The following is a 27,216-nucleotide window of genomic DNA, read 5'->3' as shown; positions in this document are numbered from 1 at the left end:
AGAAAAAAAAAAAAGCCTTAGGGGAGGGGTGGGTAATAAACCATGTGACATGGAAGGAGAGGGAGGAATAGAGGGGTGGAAGGGTCTACACACTGGGATGAAGGCTGGGGAGATGAGAGGAGGTGGGGAGATGAACCAAAACTAAATATAGAGGCTCCTTAAAGAAACCTGGTGCTTGGTTAGTTACTTAAAATAAAATAAAGACCATCACCCCCCACCTTAAGAAACATCTGTCCTAACTTCAGGAGCCTATGAATATGATCTTAACTTGGAGAAAGTATCTTTGTAGGTATAGTTAAGAATCTTGAAATGAGATCACTCCGCTTTTACCAGATGGTGCTAATGACAATGACATGCGTCTTTCTAAGAGATAAAAGAGAGAAACAGGCATACGTGGAGGCCATATGAAGAGACAGAGGCCAAAAGAGTTCTGCAGCCTCAAGCTAAAACCAGATGGGGAGCTTAGGGGTAGCCCAGCAGCGGTGTATCTGTAAGGGCTCCAGTCCAATCCCTAGCATGCTAGAACCCCAAACCAGCGAAGCTCCAAAAGCTAGACGGAGCTTCGTCAGAGCCCAGTGAGGAGCAGAGCAACAGCCATGGTGATTTCCAATGGTGGGATTGATTCCAGAAATGCAAGAAAATGAATCTGTGGTTCTGAAGTACTTCTTCGTCTGTGGCGATTTGTTATAGCCACCCTGGGAGACTAAAACACAAAGGTTCTACTATGCTGCCAGGCAGTGGAGCCAGGCAGATAGATCGCTGGGACTCAAGGCTAGCCTAATACACATAGTGAGTTCCAGGCCAGCCAGAGCAGTACTCACGCTTGCTGACTCCCCACGCCACCGAGGCAGAACACCAGGATTGTGCTCATTCATCATATCAGCTCGCTTTCCCATGTTCACCCTTCAGGACCTGTTTTCACCAGTCCTTGTTTGGGAGAAGATGTTGGCTTTATTTGAGCTGTGTCATCTCCATCACCACAAGAAAGGGGCAGTCAGGCTTCAGAGAGCTTTGAGTTGTCTTTGCTTGGCTGATACTTAACTTAGACACTGAATGAATGAATGAATGGATGGATGGATGGATGAACGAGTGAATGGGATGGGTTGTTGTTTGTTAAAGCTTGCCTGGCTGTAGGAATCCCCTTTGCAGCAGAAACAGAAACTTTCCAGGTCGCTGCTTTTAAAATTCAGATTTCAGAAGATCTGAATTTAAAAATGAGTGCTTTTTTTTTTTTTCTTTTTTTCTAGTCAAGTACTGGGGATTGAACCCAAGGGCTTCACACATGCTAAACAAGTGTTTTACCACTGAGATAAAAATCGCAGTTCCTTAAAAAAAAATAGAGAGAGAGAGGATTGAACTGGCCACTGCGTTGTGCCAACCTTGGGTCATTGGGCCCAACTGATAAAGACAGAGTTTAGGGACTTGCTTGTCCCATCATCATTCCTTGGTTATTTCTTTTTGTTTTTGTTTTTGTAGTCCTGAGCATGAAGCCCAAGAGTTTGAACATGTTAGAACATTCTAGACAAATTAATCTACCACTGAGCTATATCCTTTTGAAACAAGGTCACACTGTTGCTGTCCAGGCTGTGCTGGGACTCACGCAGGCCTTGAACTTGTCATCCTCTTGTCTCGACCTCCTAAGCAACTATTACAGGCCTACAATGCCAGGCATAGTCGAAAAGCTTCCTCTGCACAGTGACTGAGGCTCAGACATCTTCACTCTGACTAGATTTCACTACTCACTGTGCCCGTCCCTGCCCTCTCTATCCAGTTTTTAGCCAGAGTCCCCTTTCAATCCCATGGGTCCCTCTGTCTGAAGCCCCCAGCCTCCTCACTCTTTGGAACAGACCAAACTCAGGGGCAGGTGGCTGTTTTTTTTTTTTTAAAAGCCCTGTGGCTCTGTTTTCTTTGGCATTGCATGTACTAAAATTGGAATGAGGCGAAGATTAGTATGTCCCCTGCAGAAAGATGACACACAAATTGGTGAAGTGTTCCTACTTAAAAACAAAAAAACAAACCAATTTGGCTTTTTCTCTTAGTTTCCTGGCTAGTTCCTCCTCTCCACCCCCAGTGCACCCCCCTCCTAGCCTGGTTCGTTCTTCAAGTCTAACGCTCAGATGGTCCCTCCTCCAGTGGCATTTTCTGTCCAGTATTTTGGCTGGATGTTTGTCATAACTAGAGGCAATAAATTTTAATTTAGAAAAGAAAAAGGAGGGGGAGTGGAGACCTTGTCTAGCACGTGAGGGCCCTAGGTTCAGTTCCTTTGTGGCGGTGCAGGAGGCAGGAGGATTGCTGACAGTTTAAGAACAAACAGCTTGGCTACACGGCAGTTTGAGGCAAGTCTAGGCTACTTAACAGATCTCTATCTCAAAAACATAAGAAAATGAAAAATACAAAAAAAAAAAAAAAAACAGAACAGAACAGAAAAGAAAAGAAAAAAGAAACCCTCACCAGGTGTGGTGGTGCCTGCTTTCAGTTCCCATGCTCAGGCTCAGGAGGGAGAAGCAGGTGGATCGAATTCCAGACCAGGCTGCTTCCACACGGTGAGTTCCAGGCCAGCCAGAGATCCAAAGCACTATTCTCTTGTAGCACACAGTTTCTTTTTGTTTTTCACATTTTAGAGGCTCTGAAATTTCAGTTCCTTAAAAACAAACAAAACCAAACAGAAAAATTAATTTTCTCCATTCCTTTGTCCCTTCCCTCCCTCCCTCCCTCCCTGCCTCCCTCCCTCCTTCCTTCCTTCCTTCCTTCCTTCCTTCCTTCCTTCCTTCCTTCCTTCCTTCCTTCCTTTTCTCTTTCCTTAAAATAAGCCCGGCAGTGCTGGCACACACCTTTAATCCCAGCACGTGGGAAACAGAGACAGGTGGATCTCTGTGAGTCTGAGATTAACCTGGTCTGCAGAGTGAATAGCAGGACAGTCAGGGATACATGGAGAAACCCTGTCTTGAAACTCACATGATAAGAGGTCTTACTTATGTAGCCCAGGCTGACCTCAAACTTTCTATGTAGCTAAGGGCAACTTTGCATTCTAATTTTCCTGTTTCAGCCTCCACCTCTGCCACCACACCCAGTTCGTTCCCTTTAGCTTTAAAAAAAAAAAAATACAACTTTTTAAGGCATATACTTTTTATACCACAAAGATCATCCATGTGTTTGGTTCAATACTTTTAGCAAATGCATCATTACAAGCCTAAGGCAAGTACTCTACCATGTAACTGCATGTCCAACCCCACCAGCCTTAAAATACCTTCGTCACCACAGTGACCCTGCATGCCCTCTCCCTTGTCAGTCAGGACCACTCTGACCCCAACTCCAGCCTCTAGAGTCTTAAGGGGTGAGCGTTTGTGTCTGTCTTAGCATGATTTGGAGGGAGAGCTATACACGAGAAAGCGCCAGGCAGCACCCTTCTCATTCCTATTACTGCTGAATAGCATTTGGCTTAATGAGTGTGCCAGTACGTTGTTGTTTGGGGGTTTGGGGGTTCTGGGGCAGGAACCCGGGGCCTAGCACAAGTGTTCTGCCTGGAGCTACATCCCAGCCCTGTTTAGTTTTGGTTTTGTACTTTCACAAATTGCTGGACTTAGGAGTTGTTCCTGCTTGCTGTCGGTAACGTTGTTATAAACCCAAATTCTCAGGGAGGTAGTTGAAGAGAGGAGATGGTACTTAACTGTTTCGAGAAACGTTTTGCAGAGTTATGGCTGCACAGTTGCTCTTTCAGAATTTCAACCTGGTTGAACTAGCAGCATTTGGTCTAGTCATCCAGGCTGATTGTGGAAACCTGGATTAAAAAAAAAAAATCAGGAAGAGTGCAAGAGGGCAAAAAGAGGTCTCAAAAGTTTGCCTCTGCCAGCAATAACTGTACTAAAAAGGTCTTTCATTTACCTGGAAACATCACAACATAGTTTCCAGGCATTAAATGCACTCTAGATTTCTGAACCCATGGGGATAATACATCACACGGTTTTCAACAAGTTAACTCTAGACGGCATGTGGGCAGAGTAACCAGGCTCCCAGGAACTTCCATGTGGAGCTAGGCAGGCTATCTGTGATGATATGTACCATGAAGACGGCAGAACTCTTCCAAGGAAGAAGTTAGGTACTCCTGGAAGCAATTCAAAATCTTAAGAAACATGAGTAGCAGTTAGACCTCTTGTTTGGAAGATGCGGAACAAGCTAGAAGGTCTTGGATTGTTTTTAGTAAAATGTGGCGATTTCATGAGGTTACTCTCATCTGGTCCATAATGTAAAGTTGCCTTCCTAGTAATTCTGGTGTGTCTGTGTGTGTGTACACGTGTGTGTAGGACATTTCACTTTGCTCCTCAGATACTATCTACCTTTGGTTTTGAGACAAGATTGTTCACTGGCCCTGGAGCTCATCAAGTAGGTTGGATGCTCTGTGACTCCCAGGGACCCTCCCCACCTTCCCAGCATTGGGAGTACAAACACACACCACCATGCCTGGCTTGTTAACTTGGCTTCTGTGGGCCAAACTCCAATCTTCAAGCTTGCAAACACTTTACTATGTTATTTCCCTGTTGCTTAGTTACATGTAACGAAAAGAAAATATCTTCGTTGAACTCTTCAACGCTGGGATGTAATTTGGTTATTGTTTATACAGTATTCTGCCTGCGTGCATACCTGCAGGCCAGAAAAGAACACCAGATCTCATTTCAGATGGTTGTGAGCCACCATGTGGTTGTTGGGAATTGACCTCAGGACCTTTAGATGAGCAGATGGTGCTCTTAACCACTGAGCCATCTCTCCAGTCCTTGGGATGTGATTTGCTATTACAAGCCTTGGGTCAGGTGAGAGGGAACAGCGCTTGAGCCTGTCCTTCTAAAACCCTGCCCGGGGAAGAAGTTCATTGTGACTGGAGTGCAGGTTTGGGAAGACCCGCTCCAAAGCTGCTTCCAGCACCTCCTTTCTGTTGTTAGTAGCTTATATCACGCCCTCAAAGCCACTCCTATTCTCTTAGAAACCTGGTCATAAAATACTCCATTTTCTATCTGTAATGACACGTCTCCAGTCCTGGATAACAATACATGGCTTCTTCAATGTCAACATGGTGGGTTCTACTATGCCCTCTTGTTCTGTGCACAGTAAGACTAAAAACTAGCCTGGTGTGGTAGTGCATGCTTTTAACTCCAGCACCCAGGAGGCAGCAGCAGGCAGATCTCTGTGAGTCTGAGACCAACCTGGGCTGCGTAATGAAAACCTATCTTTAAGGGTTGTGGGGGAAGAGCCAGGCGGCGGTGGCACACACCTTTAATCCCAGCACTTGGAAAGTAGAGGCAAGCAGATTTCTGTGAATCCAAGGCCAGCCTGGTCTACAGAGCTAGTTCCAGGACAGCTAAGACTGTTACACAGAGAAACCCTGTCTTGATACTTAGCAGTAAAAAATAATGATATCTTGAAATTTGCAAGCAAATGGATGGATCTAGAAAAAAAAATTAAGTGAGGTGACCCAGACCCAGAAAGACAAACGTAATATGTACCCACTCAAAATGGCTTTTAGACATAAAGCCAAGAAAACCCAGTCTACAATCCACAACCCCAGAGAACCTAGAAAACAAGAGGAGCCTAAGAGAGACATACATGGATCTAAATAGGAAGGAGAAAAAGACAAGATCTCCAGTGGAAATTGGGAGAGTGGGGGTCATGGGAGAGGGTAGAAGAGGTTAGGAGAGGAAGGGAGGGGAGCAGAGAAAAATGTATAGTGCAACAAAAACAATTAAAAAAAGGAAAACAAAGCCTAAAAAGACTAAAAGCTGAGCGTCTCCGCAGAGGAGCGCAAACATGCCGGCTTCCTTTAGGAAGAGCCTTGCTTTCTCATTGCATGGGCAATATCCCTCCCTTGCTTAAGCCGTAAACAAAACCGGCACCCTTAGGAGGCTGTGGGTAGGATGACTGAGAAGGGCACATTTCCAAGTCCAGGAAGGCTCTGGGGGGACCGCCACATGTGAAGAGGATGCTTCTGTTCTGTTCGTGTGAAACGTGTCACTGTGAGCAATGCTGTCCCCTGAGACTGGGCAGATGTTCTCTGTTACAAAAGCAGGGAAAGGGTTGGACTCTTCTGCGGTGAATAGAGGTCACGGGTTATGGCTTTCTTTGGCTTTGGGTATAAAAAGCCACTCTGAGAGCCCATTGTGGAGAGTCATTGCCCTTTGTTCTCAAGGATGACAACGTTGAGGGGCATTGTTTTGTGTTGGGGACCCAGGGTGAGAAGACACATCTGGGACCCTACGTCTGCCGATGCTGTGCACTCACAAAGAGGTTGCTCTAAATTTGTCCCCTGGCTAAAGGACATTTTCACCATGCCTTCCCTTTTTTAGGTCTCCGAGTGAGTCTATTTAAGGCCGTGGATTGGCCGTGGGGGTTGGTTGTGGTGGGGAGGAGGCAGCCGAGGCTCACATGCACATTTCATCATATTTCCTCTCTGGGAGAAACAGTCTTGATTTCTCAAAATGCTTATTTTCACTGGGGTGCAGTGGGGCACGCCTTTAATACCAACTCTTGGAAGACAGCAGTAGAAGGGTCTCTGTGAGTTCAAGGACAGCCTGGTCTACATAGCAAGTTCCAGGCCATCCAGGGCTGCATGTCAAGATCCTGTCTCAAAAAAACAAAAACTCAAGTCAGAACATATTTTTATCTGGGTGTGATAGCTTTCATCTGTAATCCCAGCACTTAGGAGGCTGAGACAGGAGAATTTCTGTGAGTTCAAGTCTATCATGAGGTATGTAAAAAACTACCTTTCATTTTTTTTTTTTACATAATACACTCATCTGTGGCTGGATGTGATGGCATATGCCTATATCCCAGAATATTGAATGTGAGGCCAGGCTAGTGCACACAAGAAAAACCCATCTCAAAAGGTCAGCGCACAATCCACCTCTGAAAGGCTCAAGGAACATCACAGAAGGGAGGGGCGGGAAGAATCTAAGAGCCACGGTGGGGGAAGAACACATGAAATACTGCTGAATACTGTAGCTGTGGTAACCCACACAAGACCCGCACAAAATCACACCAGTTGGAAGTCCAGTGCCGGGGCTGGAGTGACAGTTCCTTCAGCATGTCAGAGCACTGGCTACCCCCTGGCAGTGGTGACTCAAGCCTCTAATCCCAGCACTCGGGAGGCAGAGGCAGGCAGATCTGGGTGAGTTCGAGGCCAGCCTGGTCTACAGAGCAGCTTTATAACCTGAGCTTTTGACAACTGATGGCTGCTGGTGAGGAGACAGCGATCCCTTTTCCTTAATGGATGTGGTCTCTGGTACAACCTCACATCCATGTGAAACGGGTAGCCCTAATTTGAGTCAGGAAATTATTTTTAAAAAAAGTTATGAAGTTGGATTGGGAGTTGGGGGGAAGCCAAAGGAGAAAAGTAGGGGATAGATATGTTCATGACACATTTATGAAAATTTCAAAGAATAAATTGAAATATTATATTTAGAATCACACAAAAAACACAGCAAAACAAACAAACAAACAAACAAACAAAAACAGCCAGGGATGGAAATGCCTGTGATCCTAACACTTGGAAAGTGGGGGTAGGAGGATACAGAATTCAAGGCTAAAGTGCTGGAGAGATGGCTTGCTGGCTAAAAGCACAGGCTGCTCTTCCAGAAGAGCTGGGTTTGGTTCCCAATGCCCATCTGGCAGCTCGCAGCTACCTGTAATTCCAGTCCCGGGGGATTCAATGCCTGTATGGGAACTGAGTGCTGTGGTTCACATACGTGCAAATACTCGTTCACGTAAAGTGAAAATAGATAAATCTTTACTTTTAAAATTTGAACTGGAGATAATAATTCTTAAGCAATACTTTCTTAGCTGTAAGTATGTCCAAATACTGCATAAAGCATGTTTCATACTTCCCCTAAGAAACCGCTTGCTGTTGGTTTAAAGTTCAGCTTCACTGCATAGTCTGTGTTTCCATTTGCTTGGTCTAGAAGCCACAGGCAGGAGGATGCAGAAAACATGCCCACTGCACTTTGATGTTTAGTTATTTGTGGGTTTGGATTTCTCTGTGTATCTTTGGCTGTACTGAAACTACTCTGTAGACCAGGCTGGCCTCAAACTCACAGATATCTACCTGCCTCTGTCTCCCAAGTGCTGGGATTAAAGGCATGCGCCACCATGCCTGGCTGTTGGATTTTTTTTTTATTTCAAAACTGATAACTATGTCAATAAAAACTGCAGTCTAGCTCAAACATCTGTTTCTTGATATTTTATGGGTTTTGGGAGACAATGTCTTGCTTATGTAGCCCGGGCTAGCCTCAGACTTGTGGCAATGCTCCTGTCTCAGTCTCTCAAGTACTGAGACCACAGCTGTGAGCCACCATGCCTGGCTTCAATTTGATGATCTTAAGCGGCCTTGTTTTGGATTCTAGAAACAGTCAGTGGTTCTGTAAGATATAGGAAGTTGCCTCGTCAGCTGAACAGATGGTTTTATAGTCTTAAAGGAGATAAAAAGGAAAAAAACAAATGGTAAAAGCAGATTGGTTGTCTCAGGGCTGCTTCCTTTGTAGAGGAGGGGCCGGGAAGATGGAACAATAGAAGTGATGGTTAACTGCAGATCAACTTCAGCTTCCTCTGTAGGGACCCAAGGATGAACGGGCATAAGCATTGAAGCAGAAGCCCTTTGTGATGCTCTGCTTGGAGAACTTGGCTGCCTCTCATTGGCCTGATTTCTTCAAGGCTTGGATGGCAGCTCACTCTCTTTGAGTTTGATGACAAGTAACTTCCATGTGGATGATTCCACTTTGATTTTATTCTGGTGTCCTAGTTAGGGCTTCCTGGGCTGTGACAAAACACCATGACCAAAAGCAAGTTGGCGAGGAAAGGGTTTATTTGGCGTATGCTTCCATATCATAGTCCCTAACTGAAGGAAAGCAGGACAGGAACCTGGAGGTAGGAGCTGATATAGATGCCATGGAGGAGTGCTTATTGGCTTGCTTCCCCTGGCTTGTTCAACTCCCTCCTCTCTCTCTCTCTCTCTCTCTCTCTCTCTCTCTCTCTCTCTCTCTCTCTCTTCTCTCTCTCTCTCAATTTATTTATTTTTATTTTATGTGCATTGGTGTTTTTGCCTGCATCTATGTCTATGAGGATGCCCAATCCCCTGGAACTGGAGTTACACTTGTGAGCTGCCATGTGAGTGCTGGGAAGTGAACCCACGTCATCTGGAAAAGCAACCAGTGCTCTCAAACGCTGAGCCATCTCTCCAGCCCTCAGTGAGCTTTCTTTACAGAACCCAGGACCACCAGCCCAGGGATGCACCACCCAAAATGAGCTGGGCCTTCCCCCATCAATCACTAAGAAAATGCCTTACAGCTGGATCTTATGGTGGCATTTTCTCAATCGAGGTTCCCTCATTTCAAATAACCAAAGCTTGTATCAAGTTGACATAAGACTAGTCAGCACATTTGGTCTGTTGAGGTTCAGTGAAAATGCCTACTCCCAAACTATGGACTCCAGTCATTATTATTTAAGACATGTATTTTATGGAACTTTAAACCAGACAGAGGTGTAGTTTCGCTGTGCACAGTATACTGGTAACAATCAAGTGTAGTGGCCTGGACCTGCAGTGCCTGCCCTGATGTTTGAAGTCAGTTTTCAGTTTAAGCCACGTACTGAGGCCCTGATGACCTATTTGTAAACGTCTCTCTAGACACATTTTTTTCCTTAGGAATTAAGGTTCTTAACTGGATCCAGTTTCTCTACGAAGTAAAATCGTAGGAAACTCTGCCCAGAACCCATTGGCTTCCCCTCCATGGTCTCATGTAAGCCCTTGAACCCAAGGGCTGGCCTTGAACTTGTCACGTAGCTGACTTTGACTTGGAACTCCAGATCACCCTGCTTCTACTTTTCAAGCACTAAAATTACAAGTATTCCACCATGCCAGTCCTCTGTGTGTGTGTGTGTGTGTTAGTGTGTGTGTGTGTGCCAGTGTGTGTGTGTGTGCCAGTGTGTGTGTGTGTGTGCCAGTGTGTGTGTGTGTTTGGTTTATTGCTTGTCTGAGGAGGTGACAAGGATTGAACCTAGGGTCTTGTGCTGACTAGACAAGTGCTTTCTCCTCACCAAGAACACTTTCAGCTTATTTAAAATTTTGAGACAGGGTCACTCTGTTTCCCAGTCTGGCCTTGAATTTACTATGAGAGCCTGAGTCAGGCTTAAGTTTCTTATCCTCTTGCTCAGCCACCTAAGGAGCTGGAATTGCAGATCAAGCAATCATTCTCGTTTGTAAAATGCTAATGAATATTCTCTCTTATTCCATTTATTTTTATATTGAGTGTGTACATGTAGGTAGGTGTTGGTGGGTGTGCATGGGCCTGCGGGTTTGGAGGTCAGAGGACAGCTTTGCATGGTCAGTTCTCTCCTACTGTATGGGTTCTGGGGATCAAACCCGCTTTGTGGCAAGTGCCTTTGCCCCCCAAGCCATCACACCAGCCCCAATGGAATATTCCTGTGTTGTCGCAAACTTGGTTGCTTGCTAAGATGTCCTCTTTCTCAGAAGTCAGCCATGATGAAGCATACTGGGCAACCCCAGTACTTGGGAGGCAGAAGCAACGAGTTCAAAGCCAGCCTTGCTTACAGCTATAACAAGATTTAATAAATAAATAAATAAATAAATAGAGCTGGGCATATGCTTTTAGTCCCAGCGCTCAGAAAGCAGAGGCAGGCAGATCTCTGTGAGTTCGAGACCAGCCTAGTCTACAGAGTGAGTTCCAGGACAGCCAGGGCTACACAGAGAAGCCCTATTTTGTGAGAAAAGAAAGAAAGAAAGAAAGAAAGAAAGAAAGAAAAAAGAGAGAGAGAGAGAGAGAGAGAGAGAGAGAGAGAGAGAGAGAGAGAAAGAAAGAAAGAAAGAAAGAAAGAAAGAAAGAAAGAAAGAAAGAAAGAAAGAAAGAACTTCTCAGTGAGTGACTGCCTCCTAAAATAGATGGCACTGGCGGGGCTATTTCTAGTAAAGGTTCTGAAACATTCCCAGATTTCCTCAATACATCCCTGTGTTTCCTCTAAGTACATTTTGAGCGTTCCTGCGATGGGAGTGTCTGACGGCACTCTTGGTGTTATCTGCAATTTCTGTGTCAGCCCAGGGGAGACACACGCGTTATCTTAACAATGATTGGTTCCAGCTAGTTTGGAAACAAGGTTCATGTGTAAGAGGTAGAGCCTGTGGCTTCCCAGCAGAAATAACCAAGCCAAGCCAAACTCAGAACCCACAGACGGCAACCACGGAAACCACCAGCCTGAAATGCTGTGGAAAAGTGGTCAAGATGAATCCCACATAGGCAGGGAACTGGGCTGTCTGCAGGCCCAGTGTATGCTTCTTAGCACACTCCAAATGATCAGAAATGGTTCTGAAAGCCTGAGTGGAATTCACATGGTCATTTGCCCTGGACCCCATGTTTCTGAGATAGTTAGAGAACCCAAAGGCCTCACCCTCTAGCCCAAACCCCAAGAGCAACTGCTGGCCTCACAGGAGGGGTGACCTTGCTCAATAAACACTGAAGGTTGTTTAAATGAGCAACCAGTGCTTCTACCTCACCTTTCCCATCTCCTCTTCTCATCCTCCAGGGTTTTCTCCCTTGCTAATATCTGTTGTAGTAAAAACCGACAGTGACTAAACATGCACTCTATGAGACCAAGGGCATAGCTCAGTAGTAAATACTTGCCTTGCACACAAGGACCCATCTGGAACTAAACAAAACAAAATTTGCAATGACAATCAAGACATTCCTATAAATTATTTGTGTTTTGTTTTGTTTTTTGGTGTCTCTCATAGCCCAAGCTGACCCCGAGCTCACTATGTAGCCAGGGTGAGACTTGAACTCCTGATCTTACTGCTGGAATTGCAGGTGTGTACCGGCATATCCAGTTGCAGTGAATGTATGTAGGGCTTGGAGAGCTGGCGTAGTGGTTAGGAGCATCTGTGGATCTTGCAGAGGAACTGGATTCTGTTTCTAATGATCATATGGTGGTTTCAAACCAGTCCCAGGGGTTCAATACCCTCTTCTGGTCTTTGTGGGCACTAGGCATATGCATACACACAGGCGAAACACTCATATATAAAAAGATCTTTTAAAAGCTAAAAATCGGGGCTAGAGAGAAGGTGCAGTGGTTTAGAGTACTGGCTGCCCTTCTATAGGACCCGGGTTCAATTCCCAGCACCCACATGCAGCTCACAATTATTTATAATTCCAGTTCCAGGGAGTTCCAAACACCCTCACACAGAAATATATGCAGGCAAAACACCAACACACATAAAATAAATAAATATTTTTAAATCAAAAATAAAGAAAATGAAAGCCAGGAGTGGTGGCACATGTCTTTAATTCCCACACTCTGGAGGTAGAGGCAAGAGGATCTCTGTGAATTCAAGGATAGGCTGATCTAAAAAATGAGTTCTAGGCTAGCCAGGGGTACACAGTGAGCCTCTGTTTCAAAATAACAAAAAAAAAAAAAAAAAAAAAAAAAAAAAGAGAGAGAGACAGAGCGAAAGCTTATGTTCAGACAAGATGATTGGTTCACTGACTAAAACAGTTTGCCAAGCAGTGAGAACTCTTCCTCTCTCCTCTCTCTCCTCTCTCTCTCTCTCTCTCTCTCTCTCTCTCTCTCTCTCTCTCTCTCTCTCTCCATCCTCCTGCTTTAGCTACCTGACTGAATCGTGGGGCCAACAAGCAGTGGAAAGCATGCACTACCACACCCAGGCAGCCGGACTAGTTCTGATGCAGGGAAGGCGAGGGTGTAATTGCTGAGCCTAAGTCTTAGAAAGTGATGGAGCAAGATCTAAGCATAGCTCTGTGCTCCTGACCTTTCTGTTTATTTACTTTTTAACTGACATGCTGCCGTATTGTGAAGTAAGAAGTACGGCTTTAGTGCCCTGGGATTTTTTATCTCTGCTCTGCTGTCATATCACTAACATTCTGTCATGTCCTCAGCCATACAAGGGAGGGAAAACAAGGAACAAAGAGCCCACGTCTGGCACAGGAGCATGTGAGCAGCAGCACCCTACCTCCCAGCACCTGCTCTCCCTCCCACGGGCAGCTTTATCTCAGCCGTCTATGAATTACTTAGTAGCCAGGAGCCAGTGCTGGACAGTGGACAGGGCTTATCCTGTCAGAAGATGGGATAAGATGAAAACTCTTGTGGTGTATGTCCTGCTTTATTTTTGTTATAAGTTATTGTGGTTTCTTTCTTTTATAAAAAGTTCTGTTTGAGAGTTGTTCTGTTCTGTTTTGGTTTATGGCCTTCAACACCTGCTTCAGCCTCCTGAATGCTGGGATTGTAAAACTATTATTATTATTATTATCATTATTATTGGTTTTTTGAGACAGGGTTTTGCTGTAGTTTTAGAACCTGTCCTGGAACTAGCTATTGTAGACCAGGCTGGCCTCAAACTCACAGAGATCCACCTGCCTCTGCCTCCCGAGTGCTGGGATTAAAGGCGTGCACCACCACTGGGCAGCTATAAAACTATTATTATAAAATCCAACTGCAGTTTCTTTTTAATTTTTAAAATTTTCATTTATTTATTTATTTGTTTGTTTGTTTGTTTATGTGTGTGTGCACGTGCGTGCATGTGTTCCATGAGTATCCATGCGGAGGGCAAAGGATAACTCTCCCCTCCCTCCCCAGGATCAAGCCCTAGTTGCCGTGCTTGGTGGCAAGGGCTTTCATTTATTTATTGGACCATACATGGCCAGCGTAACTCCTGTGGTTTCTAAAGTGATTTTGTGTTGACCATGGCCCCACTCTGACAAGGTTTAAAAAGACTTTTGTTCATAGTTTATGATGGGGTATTTTGTCTTCTTGTATGTCTGTGCACGTGTCTGCTGAGGCCCAAAGAGGGAGTCAGATCCTCCAGACCTGGAGTTACAGGTGGTTGTGGCCTGATGTGATTCAGGGAACTAAACCCAAGTCCTCTACAGGAACAATAGGTGCTCTTAACCACTAAGCCAACAACATTAAAACAAAAAAACCTTCATAGTCTCTCACAGTCTCTCATTTTTGTGGTAGTCAAACTCAAGGCTTTGTTCATATTAGTAAAGCACCCTAGCCTGTTGCCAGTACAAAACAAAGCTGGGCATGGTGGTGGTGGTGCACGCCTTTAATCCCCACACTTTGAAGGCAGAAGCAGGTGGATCTCTGAGCTTGAAGCCACCCTTGTCTACAGAACGGAGTTCTAGGATGGTCAGGGCTCCACAGAGAAACCCTGTCTTGAAAAACCAAAGCAACAAACAAAGCAAAACAAAGCAACAATAACTCAGGCGTGATGGCACCTGTCTGTAATTCCAGCATTTGTGGCGCTGAAGTGGGCTCTCCAGGAGTTCAAAGCTAGCCTGGGTCGCAAATTAACACACCAAACACAAGGCACCAATCAGCTTAAACAGAATTCTCCAGATTAGGTCTGTAGCTCAGTGGTATACGGTGTTTGCTTAGTGAGGCCCTGAGTATGATTTCCAGTATCAAAACTGAAACCAGACACAAGCTAACAAAAATTCTCCATCGTACTTAACACTGAGAAAAGAGTTAAGCATCCTTGGAATCAAAAGGTTGATTTGCATGGACCGTGGGTCACTGGTGAGAAGTCTTGATGAGAATTTAAGGGTTTCTTGCTGTTGGCGCTGGCTTATCCCAGAATGTGAGCAGGCTGTTTGCATTCCATGTATCATAAGCATCTTCTGAGTGTGCAGCACCGGGCTTAAAGAGCACTTTGCTCTGTGCTTCTGTCTTGAGGGCCTCGTCTCTGGAGTGCTTACTAGAATTTTCAAATGCTCCATCGGTTAGACAATGAAAAAATTCTCAGCCAGGACACAAAGACCTTAGACCTCCTAGGACTTCCTTGTTAATGACCAAACTAATACACGAGTGTGTTCTCTTTCTTTTTTTAATTAATCAATTATTTATTTGATGTGCATTGGTGTTTTGCTTGCATGTGTATCTGAGTGAGGGTGTCGGATCCCCTGGAATTGGAGTTACAGACAGTTGTTAGCGGCCATGCGGGTGCTGGGAATTGAACCCAGGTCCATCTGGAAGAGCAGCCAGTGCTCTTAACCACTGTGCCATCTCTCCAGCTCCCCTGAGTGTGTTCTTTTTTTTGTTGTTGTTTTTTGTTTTTATTTTATTCTTTTTTAATTAAAATTTCTGCCTCCTCCCCGTTTCCCATTTCCCTCCCCCTCCTCCCACATATTGCCCCCCTCCCCCCTCCCCTCCCCCTATTCCCACCCCTCCTCTCCTCCCCCTACTCCATTCCCCCTCCCTCTCAATACTGAAAAGCAGTCCAAATTCCCTGCCCTGTGGGAAGACCAAGGTCCTCCCACTTCTATCTAGGTCCAGGAAGGTGAGCATCCAAACAGGCTAGGCTCCCCTGAGTGTGTTCTTATTAACAGCAAATGAGTGTACAGACCTCTGCAGCCAAGACATCAAGGCCCAGCAGCATCTAGTAGTATATACCTGTACAGCTTCCCTTTCCTCCACAGTCCCTTTTTAGGACAGAGTCTCACGTAGTCCAGGCCTTTAACTTATGCGAATTCAAGAATACTTTGAATGTCTGACCTCCTGACTCCCCTCCTGAGTGCTGAGATTTCAGGGGTGCACTACCATGCCCAGCTGATTTTTAGTTTTTGAGACAAAGTCTCACTTGGTAACCTAGATTGGCCTGAACTCACCATGTAGCCCATGCGGGCTTCAAATTTGCTATCCTTCAGCCTCAGCTGAAGGTTAGGATTATATGTATGTGCTACGATTTAATTCACTGCTTCTTTCCTTAAGGGGGATGATAGACTGAGCAGGCTTTTTTTTTTTTTTTCTTCAGGCTTTTTTTTTTTTTTAAAGACAACTCATACCATGCTCAGCCTGACCTAGAACTGGCCAGGTTGTCATTGAACTTGCATAAGGGTGCCGTTCCCAGCATCCCCAGTTCAGTTCAAGAGTGTTGTGATTACAAGCATGAGGCACCTCACCTGGCTTTCATGGGTACGTGTTTGTCTGTCTTTCTTTCTGTCTTTCTTTTTCTTTTTTTTTCTTTCTTTCTTTCTTTCTTTCTTTCTTTCTTTCTTCTCTCTCTCTCTCTCTCTCTCTTTCTTTCTTTCTTTCTTTTTTTTTTTTTTTGAGACAGGTCAGTGTAGTCCTCACTATCCTGGAACTTGCTTTGTAGACCAGGCTGGCCTCGAACTCACAGAGACCCTCCTGTCTGCCTCCCCGAGCTCTTGGGATTAAAGACGTGTGCACCGCCGCCCAGCATAGGCACACTTTTAAAAAAACTGCTCAAAAAGGGCTGAAACAGTCAGGAGGATGGAATCAGGCCACCACTTTCTTATGTCAGAGAGTTCGGCAAAGGAGAGGCCAAGTGTGAGGATTTGGGAAAAGGAAATAAACATGAAATAGGCAGGAAAGAAGCTTCTCCGGGCACAGGAAGTGAGGGACCCCTGAGAGGAAGCAAAGAAAGGCAGGCTTGGCAACCTGCGCCAGGAGCCGGCAGCTGGAGTAAACACAATCCCAGAGCCAAGTGTTCTGGAGGACGCTGGCCCTGTCCCGCTGGCCCTGTCCTGTTTGCCAACATCCTCCTTTCCCTACTCGGGGTGACTGTTCCCCAAATCAGGCTGTGGGGCAGAAATGAATGCAAACACATAAATACAGATTCCTGGGTCCAGAACCGGGGAGAAGAGCTCAAGACAAATACACACTCACACATAGCACACTCTCACACAAGTGTACATGCACACATGAGTACACACTCACACACATGCACTCTCACACTCCTGTACCTGCATTCAAACACACTTCTTACACACATACGAACATACACACACTCATGTACCTGCATTCAAACACACTTCGTACACACATACGAACATACACACACTCATGTACCTGCATTCAAACACACTTCTTACACACATACGAACATACACACACTCATGTACCTGCATTCAAACACACTTCTTACACACATATGAACATATACACACTCTTGTACCTACATCCAAACACACATTCAACCGTAGCCACCTGCAAATGTAGCCACACACAGTCATGCACATACACACATGTACATACCATGGGAACGATTGATTTATGGTTTCTTATTCATGGCTCTCCACTTACTGTTATGTCCTGACCTTTTGAGGGAATGGAGGAGTTAGTTATATTTCTTTTTTGAGAAGGGCACGGTTTTTGCTCTATAGAAGGGGGAGGTTTTGTCGTTTTGTTTTGTTTTGTTTTTTTCCTGACGTGGTCTTACTCTGTGGCTCACACTGGCTCACAGAGTTTATTAACATAGATCTAGCTGAGATTCTTGACAATACTCCAGCCTCAGCTTCACAAATCTTAGGACAGTAGTGGTGGCGCACGCCTTTAATCCCAGCACTCACACTCGGGAGGCAGAGGCAGGTGGATCTCTGTGAGTTTGAGGTCAGCCTGGTCTACCAGAGCTAGTTCCAGGATAGGCTCCAAAGCTACAGAGAAACCCTGTCTTGGAAAACCAAAAAAAAAAAAGGAAAAAGAAAAAGAAAAAACCTTACACACACTGGAGAGACGGCTCAGCAGTAAAGAGTACTGGACGCTCTTCCAGGTCTTCAAAGGACCTGTTGTCTTAGTCTGGGGCTCAGCACCCATATGGCCATATGACAGCTCACAACTGTTTGTAACTCCAGTTCCAGGGCATCCAACACCCTTCCACAGATATGCATGCAGGTAAAACACCAATGCACATTAAATAAATAAGTTGAAAAAACAACAAAAAAACTACACACACCCGAGTGCATAACTAACCAAACAAACAAAAGACCAGCTCAGGATACAGAAGACCCTGTTTTTACTTTTTAAGGAAGTGCGCAAGATGGCTTTGTGGATAAAGGCCCCTGCCCCTTGCTGCCAAGCCTGATGATCTGAGTTGGATCCCTGGGATCCACATGGTATACACATACACTCACACACACTCACACACACTCGCACACCACCACCACCACTTTCACCACCAAAAAGAAATTTAAACAGGGCTACTTCTTCAATGTTTTGAAAAGTAACAGAAAAAAGTTTCCAATATAATATCAGCATACATTGAACAAGCTTTTTCCCTGGTAATGTTATCAGTGCTTTTCTGTACAATGATGCAAACTTTCAAGTTAACTTTTTTTTTTTTTTTGGTTTATTTTTGAGCCAGAGTTTCTTTGTGCTGCAGCTCTGGCTCCTAAGTGCTGGGATTAAAGGCATCTGCCACCATGGCACAGATCAAGTTAACTTTAATAAAACATTGACATTGCTTTGGAAAAGAAATAACTCAACATTCACTCATTCTAATGGTGAAGCAGATTACATTAGTAACTTTTATGCTCACTCTAATTTATGCACACATGAGAAGAGGGAAAAGAGACAGCTGCCCCGGGAGGGTTTGCTGGGACTTCAGATGCCTTCCACACCAGTCTGTGGTCCATAAAGACAAATACTTGTGATACCCAAGCACATCCATTGCATGGGACATTCTCCTATCATATGGATATGTTCAGAATAGCTCAAGATGTAAGGCACCCAAATATTTTTCTTTCTCTTCTTTTTTCATTTTGGTTTGTCTGTTTTTGTTTTTCAAGACAGGGTTTCTCTATTGTGTGTCCTACTCGGCTTTAGGGAATGTTCTCTGTGTAGCAGCTCTGGTTGTCCTGGAACTCGTTTGTAGACCAGGCTGGCCTCGAAATATGCCTACCTCTGCCTCTGGAATGCTGGGATTAAAGGCATGCACCACCATGCCTGGCTTCTTTTCTTTATTTGACAAGATCTCACACTGTAGCTCAGGTTAGCTCAGAACTCACTAGATTGTAGCCTAGGCTAGCCCGGAATTCTCCAGGCTGGTGTTAAAGTGGTAGCAGTCCTTCCTCCTTTAGTCTCTAAGTGCTGAGATTCCAGGCCAGGGAAGAAAGAGGGAAAGAAGGCAAAAGGGAGGAAGGAAAATAAATTGATGCTAACCAATAAATACTACTGAAATCCAATCGTGTCTAAAAGATATGAAAAACCAAAGGCAGGTATGGAGGCCTCTTCAAACCAAGGAAGCCTACAGAGAGATAAGACAAAGGACGCCAAACAAACCAAAAGAAAGAAAACCAAGTATGCCAGGTGGTGGTGGCGCACGCCTTTAATCCCAGCAGTTGGGAGGCAGAGGCAGGCGGATCTTTGTTAGTTCGAGATCATCCTGGTCTACAAGAGCTAGTTTCAGGATAGGCTCCAAAGCTACAGAGAAACACTGTCTCAAATAAAAAAAAAAAAAAAAAAAAAAAAAAAAAAGAAGAATACTAGGTACGAGACAATCTCTTAACTACTAAGGAAAAGAAGCCTGTTGACGGAGGACCAGGGAAGTTTCCTTGCGAGATTTACCGGGTTCTCTGTGTCGGTGTTGGGGTAAGGTTCAGGCAAGAGAAAGCCCTTCCTGGAGAAGACCTGGTTCCCAGGTCCTTAAGTGAAGGTTTCAGGGAAATCCCTCCCTACCCCCAACCCCCCTTCCACCCCCTAGCGCATCTTTGTATTGGAAATCTGGGACCTGGGGAGGCTAGGGAAGTGAAATCAGGCCAGCTCTATTTGTCATTCAAACTGACCTTCAGAAGTTGAGCCTTGGGGGCCTGTGATTGTGAGTGGGGGTGGGGCGGCTGGAGAGTATTGGGAAAGCCCCGGCTCTGTAAGGAAATCAGACCTGGAAAGCTGAAAACGACTCCACTCTATGAGATTTTTTCCTCTGCAGAGAACATTCCCTAAAGCCAAGTAGGACACACAATAGCTTGCTTTTTGAAAATGTTGTTTTCTGGGTGAAAGAAACATTGATGGGTATGTTGGCGTCCTCTCTAAGGACTTCTAGACAGGTCGGGTCTCAAAGGGTCATTAACATTATTTAAATATTCATGTAGGGGGAGGGGACGGTAGACTGAAATTTCAGACCTCTGAAATGAGGGGTGCCTGGCCACCGGCCTAAAGGAGCCCAACTCTACGTCTCAGCGGCTTCCTCCCCACCTCTGGCAATAACAGGCGCTCTTTGACACCACGAAGCTACGGACTGGTACGCGAGCACCGCAGCCTGAAGGATGGGTGAACCAGTGATTTTTCCAGAATCTCTGTCCGCTTCTCAGCCTCTGGACACCACATTGAATCCGTATTATAACCAAGATACAATTCCCAGCCAACCCCTGTGCGGTGGCTCTTACCCCAGGGCCATGGCTTTCTCCCCCTGAGGTAGGAGGTCTGCATCCAGGCTCTGTGAGCGCCCACAGGCATTTACACACTTCCACACAAACTCATACACATATATACATACAGCAACGCCCTCACAGGCACACCCACCCTTGCACTAACACTCTCCAGACACACAGCGTCCCGTCCCGTCCCCCTCCCCCCGTTTAAGAAACACGTTCTCTCTCCACTTCTTTCCATCCCTTCAGTTTCTCCTTTCTTCATGTAGGTATGGATGCATGCATTCATTCACTCGTTTCTCCGGACTTAGGTTCTGTCTGTCTCCTCTACCAAGAAGAGGTGTGGGTGGATGGGGAGGAGTGGTGGAAAAGGAGGGGCGGACCACCGGCTTGGAATGGGGCGGACCCTGACGGGTGGGCGGGGCTCCCGGGTCCCAGGCCAGCCCAGAAGCTGCCGCTCCCGGCAGATGCGCTCGCCCCTGCTTGGGGCCGTGGCGCGTCTCTTCCGGGACGCCCGGAGCAGCAGGCAGCGGCCGCGCCACGTTGGAGCAAAGCCGGAGGACTGCGCCCTAGGAGATACCCAGAGGTGGGTGCCCAAGTTGAGACACGGCGGTTCGGAACTCTGGGGTTAGAGTGCCCTCCGGCATGGGGGAAGAGTGGCCAGTGAAGGACTCAGAGTCTGCAAGATTGTGCCTAGTGTCTGGTCAGGCTGGAAGAGTCCATGCGCTTTTGAATTGCTTAGGTTTGGGGGCAGAGCCGGGCTTCGGACCGTTTTATTCAGTGTTTACAGATGCTTTAAAATTAAATAAAATCCCCGCCTTCCGTCGAGATATACAGGAAAAACGGTGAAATCAAATGTGACGGTGCACAAGAGCCGGTGAGGATGGAGCCACCAAAGTCAGCTAGCCAAAAGGGCGCAAGTCCTGCCTGCTAGGGTGAAGGTGCTGGTGGCATCTTTGGAAGTCCAGAGTTTTGCAGGGAAACTGGAGCCTAGGGTAGTGTGGCCCCTGGTCAGCGGGAGCGATTTTGGTTTGGAGTTCAGTGCATTGAACTTAGCTGATGGAGGAAGCAACGGTTCTGGGCCACAGGACAGTTGGGGTTCGAGCTGAGCAGGTTCGTCTGTTCTGAGGCTCCGCCTTCAGGAGTCCAGATCTGGGGTTTCACCCGGAGTGAAGCCCGAGTGCGAGTCTCTGGAACACTTTGAGGGAAAAGCCAAGAGCAGATCGCAGAGGAAAGCGCCGAGGGTAAAGTCTGTGGAGGCGGCACACCGGCAGGGATAAGAGCCCGCGAAATTCTAGAGAAAGCCAGTGGATTAGAAGGGACTGAAAGGCAGCCCGTGAGAACGGCAGTGGCGCAGGTGGCCGGATGAGAGCCGGTGGCAGGGGTCCGAGCAGCCAGTGCTGAGCCAAAGGGGCTGGGCCAGCAGCCGGCTTGCTGAGCTCCGCAGCACAGATGCAAGACACTCACCAACCCTAGGGACCCATCATCCCAAGCCATATAAAAGGGGTGTTTGTGAAAGAGATGACAGTGGGTCAGACCCGGTAGTGATTTGTCCCCAAAGATTGCATACTGAGGACTTTGACAAATCAGCATCTTTCTCTGCGGAGGTTTCAAGCCCAGTGGCAATAGCCCCGCAAATGACTACTGGTATTTGTCTTTGAAAGAGGATTTTATCTGCCTACACGTCCACACAGCTGGCATATTATATCTTTGGATCTATGAACAAGTTTTCCTTTTCCCTGGGAGCTCTTTTTGTCCCAGCACATGTTCGCAGGCGCCCGGAGGGTGAGGAGGGACACGCGCACCTGCCATCCGCATCCCTGGGGACAGGTTTGTCTTTGTTCTGATGGTTCACTTAAGCATCGCCTTCGCCTCTCTGGCAGCACTTCCGTGTTAACCAATCAAATCCTATCTTCCAGTCTGGCACCATTTCCAATTCTGACCGGCTAGATTTTATAGTATTATGGAAAGGAATCTGTTTTATCGTTTTATAACGCAGATGTGGATGTTCTGATCAACCATCTACTCTTGCTCCATCCTCTCTGTTTTTGATCCTTGTCTTTCTTTCTTTCTTTCTTTCTTTCTTTCTTTCTTTCTTTCTTTCTTTCTTTCTTTCTTTCTTTCTCCTTCTCTTTCTTCCTCTCTTCCTCTCTTTCTTTCTTTCTTTCTTTCTTTCTTTCTTTCTTTCTTTCTTTCTTTCTTTCTTTCTTTCTTTCTTTAAGAGAATCCTCTCCCTTGAATAGGGGAACCTCAAGAGCCATGTGGGCGCCCTCCCTTTCCCAGTTAGCTTTACTGAGGCAACAAAATTAGCTCCAAGCCTTGAGCATCAAAAGTAACCCTGCCTAGGTCTCCACCTTCGCCCCGTCAGAGTGCATCGTGGAGTTCTGCTTGGTTTCTTTCTGGGATGCTGAGGTGCAATTGTGAATGACTTTGAGTTAGAACAAACATTTTGAAATCCCCATTATCTCATAGCTTTGGTATGATAGTTAGATAGTTAGCGTTGCTTGCTGCCTGCCCAGTGTGGCATAGTGTTGTTAGAATTCATCTTTCATAAGTGGTTTGTTCTGACCCGGTAGCCAGAGGATCTCCAGCCAGTAAGGTGAAGCAGGTTGTCTTAACTTACTGATCAAATGAGGGGAACATGACCCCGCTGGTTACTCTGTTTCTCGAACAGTCAATATTTTATTATAGGGCTAATGCACTATCGCCGTAAACCTCTAGTTACTGTTGATGTTGTATAGATGTTGTTCTCATAGATTCGGGGGCTCCTATAGGGCACATAGCTCAGGCCTATATTCTCAGTATAGCAGAGACAGGAGGATTGCCAAAGAACTTTGAGTTCCAGGTCAGCCTGACCTACAGAATGGGCCCTGTCTTAAAGGAAGGAGGGCATGCCTTTAATGCCAACACTCAGATGTTGGTCACTCTCTATGAGTCTGAGGCCAGCCTGACCACTAGGTTACTCAGGGCGACATAGCGAGACCCTGTCTCAAAAAGAAAAGAAAGGAAAAAGAAAAAGAAAGAAAAGGAAGAAAAAGTAACCAACCACACATTTTTAAATGAAAATTAGTGGGCTCCTAAAATACCTATGGCCCAGATTTCTATCACAGTTGTTATTAGTGACCTGTGCTTACTAGGGTAATGAGAAGTTTAGACAAAGATGAAATTGAATTTGGATGGAGGTGGGGTTAAGAGATTTTTCATAGTTGAAACAGGAGCATTGCTGGAAATTAACTTCTCAAGACCAAAGGTTTGATGTCTAGTTCCAGGCTTTAATTTACACCTGTTCCGGGGCTGGTGGACCTGATGCTGCGGCTCCAGTCAGCTCCTAGGATGGCAGAAAAACATGGGAGTCACCAGTGTGCTTAGATGATTGGATAATCTGTGCCAGCCACTGGTAGTTTGAAATATAATATAATTGCTTAATATAAGTATGAAGTTCCACGATTTTAGTGAGTTTTGATAAGAAATGATATGTTTTGCTTATACTTACAAACTCAACACCCAGAGGCAGATTTCCTATGAAACTATAAAAAGAAAGAGAAAAAGAAAAAAATAACCCACCAAACTCCTTAAATGTCAGGTGTCCTCCACCCTTCAGCACCCCCATAGTGGAGGATGAGATAATCCCTTCCTTTATATATTCCAGGCCGGAGGATGTAGCTCTATGGTAGAGTGCTCACCTAGCATGCCCAAGGCCCCGAGTTCTATCCCCGCACTGGGAAAACAAAAGCTAACAAGGCAAAGAGGCAGGAGCAGGAGGAATTCTCTTGTTATAACACAGTTTCCTCTAAGAACACCTAAAACTGATGTCCACAAACGGACAGCAAGGGCCCCTTGCTAAAGATGGCAGCTACATAACTCATTGACCATGGAGATGTCCAGCTGCTACCAAAAGAAAAATATAAACACCAACCGAATCACAAATCCTTTATCTTTTTTTTTTTTAAAAAGATTGTTTATTTATTTATTATGTATACAGTGTTCTCTGTGTGTGTATGTCTGCAGGCCAGAAGAGGGCACCAGACCTCATTACAAATGGTTGTGAGCCACCATGTGGTTGCTGGGAATTGAACTCAGGACCTTTGGAAGAGCAGGCAATGCTCTTAACCGCTGAGCCATCTCTCCAGCCCCACAAATCCTTTATCTACAATGGTGTACTGCCTGCAAGATATGCTAGGGCAACGGGGCATGACACGTGCGGGAATAGCCAGCCAATAGCTGATTTAACTTGTGGTTTACTCCACAGACGGAACACATACCCGGGCACTACTCGGGTGACCGAGAACCTGAAACTAAATAGCCCAGGGACCTAGGGTGAAGCCCAATACTACTGCTCTAAAAGAAAAGAAAGACATGTAGTGATTAAATGACACGTAACGGTATTCTGCTATACTCATAGATCAGCTAAGCATCCTGCAGGGCACCAGACAGACAGCCTCCTCACCCAATCACCAGACAGACAGCCTCACTCAGTCACCGACAGACGGACAGCCTCACCCAGTCACCGACAGAGAGCCTCCTCACCTAATCACCCGACAGACAACCTCCTCACCCTAACAGAGAATTACCCTGTTCCACCTGTCAGTAATGACTCTGTTAAGAAACTTTGACCTTGGGGTTGGTTGAGAGCTCGTTGCTCTTGCAGAAGACCCAAATTTGATTCTTAGCACCCATGGTGGGCAGCTCACAACTGCCTGGAACTCCAGCTCCAGAGGCTTCAAGGCCCTCTTCTGATCTCTGAGGTGCCTTCACTAGGTGTATATACCCACACACACTTATACATAATTAAAATAAAAGTAATATTTAAAATAGAAACAGAGACAGGTGGATCTCTGTGAGTTCAAAGCCAGCCTGGTCTACATAGCAAGTTTCAGGTCACCTAGAGCTATAACTGTGACCCTATCTCAAAAAAATGAAAGGAACAAAAAAACACAAAAAGGGTCTTAAGAGCTGAGATGTTGCCCAGTCAGTAGAGTCTTGCCTAGCATTCATAAAACCTTGGGTTTGATTCCTTAAGAGTTAGGTTGTCTGGGTCTGTAATCCAAGAACTCTGGAATTGTAGGCAGGAGGATAAGCTGTTTAAGGTCATCTTTGATTACATACTGACTATGAGCCAATTTGAGCTACCTAAGACTATTTAACAATTAAATAATCAGTACACAGAAGACAGAGGCAGGTGGATCTCTGTAGTTCCATGACAGCTGGGACTAGAGAGAGAGAGCCTGCCTCAAAACAAGTACCTAACTAAATAAAGTGTGTAAGAAAGCAAATTTGTCACTCTCTTAAAAAAATAAGAAAGAAAGGAGACTGGAGAGCTGGCTCAGCAGTCAAGAGCACTGGCTGCTCTTCCAGAGGACCCAGGTTCAATTCCACACAGCAACTCACAACTGTAACTTCAGTTCTAGGGAATCTAACACCCTCACACAGACAGACATGCAGGCAAAACACCAATGCACATAAAATATAAATAAGTAAATCATTAAGAAAAAAACAAAGAAGAAAGGAACCTTAGTCTGATTGCTGATCACCTTATGCCTGGCCAGCGCATCTTAGATGCTGTAGTTTGCTCTGCCATATGCAGCTGTGAACATATTCCTGGGACTTGAGCAAGAAAGCCACGAATCAGAAATACCTGTGATGCTGATAGCACTTCTAGAGTCATGGGCTTTAGTGCACAGAAGATACTGATTGGGTTTTTTAAACAAGGGACTGCAATGAGGCTACCGCTGGATGACAGCCAACCCGGTCCTGTTTGCCACCAGTCAGTACCTGCTCTGTTTCCTTACCTCACTCACTCCTGAGACTTGCCCAGGAGTGAGTCCTCACTTTCAGCACCCAAGCCGGTTGTGCTAGGCCAGCTGTGCCACCTGGAGGCTGGGGACAAAATGGTAGGCTGGGGAGTGGGGGCAGAAGTGGACTTGCAGCCCCAGGATCTTTTCTCTTTTGGAGCATTTTGATCTCATGGGTATCAGTGCCAGTACTCCCCTCCTTCCCTCCTTCTCCTTAGATGCTGTGCTCCTTTCTTCTCTTCCCACCTTCTCGTTAGATGCTGTGCACCCTTTCTCCCTTCTCTCCCACCTTCTCCTTAGATGCTGTGCTCCTTTCTTCTCTTCCCACCTTCTTGTTAGATACTGTGCACCCTTTCGTCTATCCCCTTTGCTTCCTTCTTTCCTTCTTTTGAACCTGAATCGAGACCTGAATTGAGCCAACACACTGCATGTTGGGGCCTTCCCTCCAATGTTTTGTAGTATTATATTCAATAAAGAACCGCTGTTAATCTATGGGGTCTCCGGCGTGCTAGGCAAATGCTCTATTTCTGCTTTACATCTGTAGTTGGCAGTCCTACCTGTTCGTTCTCTAGCTGCAGCTACCTTCACCTACTTTCTTGTTTTACTCCATTTTCCCCCCTCTGTCTCATGTCCTTCTGCCTTTAATGGTAGAGGAATCCCATCCTGCTACTTTTCATTCGGGCTTTGCAAGCAAACAGAATTTATCATGGGGTCATCCCAAGGAAAAGAAAGCCCTTGGAGAATTCTGTGCTGTTTCTTTTCCACGCTGTTCATCTCCCTTGCAAATGAGAGGCAGGGCCGTTGGCTGGAGAAGTAGTCATGGGCAGCACCCAGCTGACTGCAGAACAGTCAGCTCCAGCATTTGGACTCAGGAGCCAAAACTTTGAGCCTCAGACTAGAGTGGAATGTGGCTTCTCAAGGCAGGGAAGCCTGTGGTTTTTCAGCTGATCTGCTCCAAAGGACCCTAAGTGAAGAAAGCCAGGAGTCATTCCGGTAGACCATGGACCATGAGAGGATGCTGTGCAGGACCACCTGCTAGATCATTAAAGGAAAGGCTTGCCTCCTCCAACTGAGTCTTAGCAATTGTCTTAAGAAAATAATTCGGAACCGGGCGGTGGTGGCGCATGCCTTTAATCCCAGCACTCGGGAGGCAGAGGCAGGCGGATCTCTGTGAGTTCGAGACCAGCCTGGTCTACAAGAGCTAGATCCAGGACAGGCTCCAAAACCACAGAGAAACCCTGTCTCGAAAAACCAAAAAA

The 27,216-nt window shown here is 45.8% G+C and overlaps 1 protein-coding gene and 1 non-coding gene across 7 annotated transcripts in view; both read left to right on the top strand.

Annotated features, from left to right (window-relative positions):
• Window positions 1-27,216, top strand: part of Palm2akap2 (PALM2 and AKAP2 fusion) — a 409,534-nt gene that overhangs the window by 288,056 nt on the left and 94,262 nt on the right. The window contains exon 1 of one of the 6 annotated variants that reach the window (XM_057790940.1): window positions 20,621-20,751. The exons of the other annotated variants lie outside the window; for them this stretch is intronic. The gene's annotated coding sequence lies outside the window, so the exon portion shown is untranslated. Of the gene's footprint in view, window positions 1-20,620; window positions 20,752-27,216 lie in introns of those variants that run through there. 6 annotated transcript variants of the gene reach the window in all.
• LOC130888309 (U6 spliceosomal RNA) lies at window positions 1,902-2,003 on the top strand. Its single transcript, XR_009058443.1, has one exon. It is a non-coding gene; the product is annotated as a U6 spliceosomal RNA (small nuclear RNA).

The sequence above is a fragment of the Chionomys nivalis genome, chromosome 16, assembly GCF_950005125.1.
Source record: "Chionomys nivalis chromosome 16, mChiNiv1.1, whole genome shotgun sequence".
Lineage (NCBI taxonomy): Eukaryota > Metazoa > Chordata > Mammalia > Rodentia > Cricetidae > Chionomys > Chionomys nivalis.
Note: the sequence above shows the minus strand (reverse complement) of the source record. Positions and strands in the feature narration are given on the sequence as shown.